Here is a 5,595-nt window from a genome sequence, read left to right as displayed (position 1 = left end):
TCCTTCTGGGTATTACTGGGCTTGGTTGAGTTACAACCTGTTTCTCATCCTCAGCTATTTCTTCCTCTAGGGGCTGTACTTCATCCTGTACTTCTTCCTTTACTTCTTTCTTAAAGTTACAGGGATACTCAATGGGATTTCTGTAGGATTCAATAACCACCTCTTTATTGTTATCCTGCTCTAACTTATCCCATCCTACGTGCTCTAGAAATTGGGCATTTGCACTACATAACACCCTAGATGTGCCTTTCTCCCAAAATCTATATGCCCTATGGTTAGCTTGATAACCAACAAAGAAAAATTGTTTAGCTCTATGTTGCCCTTTACGCCTGAGTTGTGTAGGGATATGCACCCATGCTGGTGCACCAAATGTGTGCAGATAACTCAAATCAGGCTTCCTGCCATGCCACATGGTGAATGGTATTTCACCAGTGGTTGAGTTAACCACATTGTTTAATAAATGATTAGCACACATTGTTGCCTCCCCCCACAAAGAATCAGGTAGCCCAGAATCAGTTAACATAGTACGGGTCATCGCTTGCAATGTTTGGCCTCGCCTTTCAACATATACATTGTGCTGTGGTCTGTATGGTGCAGATGTCTTATGAGCTATTCCAGCTGCCTTTAATCTATTCTGGAATTTGCTATTAACAAATTCCGTGCCATTATCTGTCACCAGGGTTATAAGTTGCCGTTTGGTTTTTCTTTCAGCAAACTTTAACCATTTGAAGAAATGTTGATATGTTTCAGTTTTGCTTTTCATTAAGTAGCAAAACCCATATCTAGAGTAATGGTCCATAATGCTCAGTATATATCGAGCACCCCCCATACTGGGTTTCTTTGTACCAATAATGTCTGCAAATACTACCTCTAAAGGTTCTTTAGTTTTGAAACCATTTAGCCTATTTGCAGGCATTATTTTACTCTTATCTTCACAACAGACATTACAACGCAAATACTTATCACAGGGCTTTAACCTTATTCCTTCAGATAACTCTACTGTACGTTTTAGCATTTTAAAATTCACATGCCCCAAACGCCTATGCAATAAATGGATACAATCATCATGAGGCTTGATATTATTAAATACAGTTTGTGCCTCCCCTTTCTTACCATCATGTAAGACATACAATGCTCCATTTAAAGCTGCAGTTACCTTTTTGCCATCTCTTTCCAGTGTGCACTTATTATTCTCAAATGTAACCACATATCCTAGTTTATCTAATTCTCTCACAGAAAGTAAATTCATTTTTAACTGTGGTACATACAACATGTTTATATTCTGCTTTAAACATGGACAATAAGCAATACCTTGACCCTTGGCCTTGAGATGCCACCCGTTTGCGAGTGATATATGCTGAGAGCTTGTAGACATTTTTATAAACTTTGTCTTATCTCTCGTGATACAGTGGGATGCTCCACTGTCCACCACCCATATATCATTCTTCATATCACAATTGCCAAACATGGCCAGTTCAAAGGATTTCTTTGGCTTCTTTAAATTCTGGCTTTTTCCTTTTTTGCAGAATCTTGCCAAATGTCCTCTGCCTCCACAATTAAAACACTTTTTAATTGTGTATGCCGTTGAAGATAACTTCTCTTCCTCCGGGTGCTTTACTTTACACAGCTGGTTTCTCTCAGGCTTTGAAGATAATTTCTCTTCCTTATTCTTATCTTCCCTCAGCTGGTCACGTTCACTCCTTCTCCTGGCTTCTTCTAATAGCCTGCCGGTTATCTCAGTTACTGATAAACTGTCTTTTGGCAATACCTCTAATGCAGTCACAAAATCATCATAGCTTCGATCCAATGAAGACAATATAATGTATACTTGTTGCAACTCATTAAATACAAGCTCTTTTTCTTGCAATTCTTGAAAAATGCTTTTCATACAGTTTAAATGAGTCAACATGTCTCCATTTATCTCAAGATGTGTTCTAAACAGCTTCCGTGTAAGATTGATATGAGCTCCTACACTGTCTCGAACATAAATCCTTTTAAGATTCTCCCAGCAGTCTGCAGCATTTTCCACTCCACGGATATGAATGAGTTGCTGGTCAGACAGGGTGAGACCTATGATGCACAAAGCCTGTTCATTCTTTCTTTCATAGTCCTGTATCTTTTTATAATCCTCTTCATCGTTAGGATTTAAGTTTGATACATCTGGTGGGTTTGTTATTATGTTCCACAAACCTTCTCTTTGTAGAAGTAAACTACATTTCATTGACCATGAAACATAGTTTGTTCCATCTAGTCTGGCTATCATGGACAGACTTGGCAAATTGACTTGTGCCATTGCTCTTGTGAAAAATAACTATTTAACAAACAGTTTGTACTTACAGTAATGTGCAACTCACACCAGCTCTCACTGCTATATCCTGGCTAGTTAGACTGTGCTCTCTGCTGGGCCCATAACCAATGTTAGTGTTTGGGGATAAACCCCCGAGCTGAGTGCACAGCAGCAGTCAAGCCAGGCAGCCAAATGAGAGTGAGGCTGGGCCCAAGAGTATACACACACTTGAGACAAAAACACTGTTTGTAGTTATAAAATAGTTATTTATTGCACACAGAGATTAAGAAGTGTCATTCAGTCCATATGTCAGTATCCAGTATATCTATCCAGTTATCAAGTCCATTAACAGTTAATACAATGTCTTTATCTGCTTGTAAATCTTCTCCTCCTGATACCTTTATCTCAAAGACAACGCTGGATCCTCAGCTCACTAGGCAAACAGTCCTTGTGTTCAGTTGAAATGGTATCTGGCACAGTAGCCTCCAAAAGTAAGCAGATAGACGTTCCAGCAGGCAGCAGACCAGGAACAGTAACCAGGTGCATCCAGAAGCCGGATCTATTACATTTCCTTTCTACCTTTATTACTGCCTGCAACCACACCCACAATGACATTGCAGTTTCTTGCTTAAAGCTACATAGACACTTAATCCTAGGTTTACATATTTATTCAACCCAAACCTGGTTGGTGTATCCATATACCCAACAGTCTCTTTGTCTGATTGCTTCCTCATACGGAAGGTGAATCGCCTGGCAATCTGTGAAGGTCTGGGAGAATAGTGGTTAGTAAGGATTTCTAACAGTTCAGACCATGGAACGTTTTTTAACTCACGTGGAGCCACGAGTGCTGTGGCAGTGTCAAAGACGATGGCTCCACAGTAGATCAGGAAATATGATTTTTTCCGGTGCTCCCCTGCATCAGCCAGCCCAATTGCGTCGATGTAATGGTTAAAGCGGTTCTTGTATGACTCCCACTTCTCCTCATCCAGTTTGAACGCTGGGAAGACTGGATTGGAATTCATAGTGAGGAAATCGGTTGTACAATCTGTGGAAAAAATCTCTCTGGGGCAGCAGCAGAAGGTTTCTAGTGCCTGTGGCAGGCAAGTGATTTCAGCTCTGGAGAGGCTTTTTCACAATCCTCTCTCTCTCTCTGGGCTAAACACGAGATTAGGCTGCCGGCCGTTGGCAGCGTTTTGAAATTTGCGCCTGCGTGGGCGTCAGTGACTTGGCTTACAGCACCGCGCTGTACTTTTTAGGTTTGAAATTCAAATGACAGCCGTTTGAATTTCGCGCCAAAAGAAACGAGTGGCTGCGGCTCGCAGCGCTTCACTTTTCCTGTAGCTAGGCTAACAAGCGGCTACAGACGCTTCTCACTTTCGTTGCTGGCTGTCCGCTTTCTCTGGCTGCGGATCAGCGCTCGCTTCGTTGCTTGCTGACCGCTTTCTCTGGCGGCGGATCAGCGTTCGCTCTCGTTGCTTGCTGACCGCTCTCTCTGGCTGCGGATCAGCATTGCTCTTATCGCCGGCCGATCGTTCTCTCTGGCAGCGGATCGGCGACTAGTGATTCAGCGGTTGCATTGTGCTTCTGGTAGCCATCCCATCCTCGTCGCCAGTGTTAAGTTTGGGTAATGAGAGGCTGAACCAGAGCATGAGTGCAACAAATACTTTATTATAACAATAAAGGGCTGACCGTGCTTGCCAAGCCTGGAACTGGCTCGCAGCGATCAGCAACTGGTTGGACCCCGCAGCCTGCTTTTATAGCTGGCTGCTGGGGAGAACCAACCAATGAGCGAGGGGGAAAAACGCCCCCGCAATGTGAACGGACCTGAGTGGGAACTCCTAGAGTTCCAAGGACATAACATGGATGGTAGGCCCAGATCAGCTGTATCTCATGGAAGATAATTCCAAAGGAAGATACAACAACCGCAAAGGTCCCTGTCTGGGGCCAGTCAGGTCCATTGTTTCAAACACAAGACACAAAAGTAAAAAGGTAAAGGTTTCCCTGTCAGTCATATCTGATTCTAGGGCACGCTGCTCATCTTTGTTTCTTGGCCAAGGGAGCCAGCATTATCCAAAGACAATTTCTATGGTCATGTGGCCAGCATGGCTGTACACCGAAGGCACACGGAATAATACTCTTACCTTCCCATCAAAGTGGTACCTATTAATTTACTCACACTTTCATGCTTTTGAACTGCTAGATGGGCAGGACTCAAAGGATGCCCATTCTTTTGCACCTCATTTTATTTCATGGAATGATGTATTAGTTGAGAATGACAAAGTCTATTTCCAATTAATTTCTTTACTACTCTTCTTTCCAGAGGAGCCGAGAGAGATACAAAAAAGCAGGGGGAGTCTAGAAGGAAACCATGGCAATAAAAACCAAAATTACTTAAAAGCAGTAAGTATGAAAAGTGCAAACTAAAAAACAAACAATATAAAAATAGACAATCTTTAAAGTACCTAGTTCTAAAGCAGATGTTAGCCCCTGAAATGCCTGGGTAAACAAGTGTGCCATTTGTTTGTAAACAAAGATGCTGAACATCTTGACAATAATCCTTAAATAGGTAGCGACACTGAGAAAACCTTATCCCTGCCTCTGTATGATGAGTCAAAACTATTGGTACAAGTTGTCCTCAACATGTGACCACGAATGAGCTCCAAATTTATGTTGCTCAGTGAGACAGTTGTTAAATTTTGCCCCATTTTATGACCTTTCTTGTCACAATGGTTAAGTGTGAGTCATTGCAATTAAGTTAGTATCACATTTGTTAAGTATTGTCTTTGCTTATTGGAAGATCACTAAAGGTAATCACATGACCCCAGGACACTGTAACCATCCTAAATATGAACTAGTTGCTAAGTGTCCACATTTTGATCGTGACTATGGGGATGCTGCAGTGGTCTTAAGTGTGAAAAATGGTCATAAGTCACTTCTTTTCAGAGCCCTTGTAACTTTGAATAGTCACTAAATGAATGATTGTAAGCCGAGGACTACACGTAGTGTGAGAATAGACTGAAGCTGCCATACCTAAAGAGGAAGCAGGCATGGAAGCAGGGTGGGCAAACCCAGGAATCTTGTCAAAAAGATCCCTTCGGGAGGTAAATTAGAAGGAACCGAGTTGTAAAGGAGAAACAAAGGTTTTTTAAAAAAGTCACCTGACCTAGACATCTGAGAGCATGAGAAACCCCTCCCCAAAACCTGCCAGAATTTAAAATCAACCAGGCAAGAATACATGCCAGTTTTATGAATCATAAAAGAAAGGACTTGGGGAGAATAAAAATAGTCCTGAAGCCCTCTTGGAGTCA

The 5,595-nt window shown here is 42.0% G+C and overlaps 1 long non-coding RNA gene across 1 annotated transcript in view; it reads left to right on the top strand.

The window, feature by feature from the left end:
- Nucleotides 1-4,660, top strand: part of LOC148127230 (uncharacterized) — a 25,343-nt gene extending 20,683 nt beyond the window's left edge. The window contains exon 3 of the long non-coding RNA XR_015741473.1: nucleotides 4,608-4,660. This is a non-coding gene — a long non-coding RNA (uncharacterized LOC148127230). The remainder of the gene's footprint in view (nucleotides 1-4,607) is intronic.
- Nucleotides 4,661-5,595: the final 935 nt, after the last annotated feature.

This window comes from Pseudonaja textilis, chromosome 2 (genome assembly GCF_049901715.1).
Source record: "Pseudonaja textilis isolate UNSWEBS1 chromosome 2, rPseTex1.2, whole genome shotgun sequence".
Classification (NCBI taxonomy): Eukaryota; Metazoa; Chordata; class Lepidosauria; order Squamata; family Elapidae; genus Pseudonaja; species Pseudonaja textilis.
The sequence above is the reverse complement of the archived record's forward strand: the minus strand, read 5'-3'. Positions and strand labels throughout refer to the sequence as shown.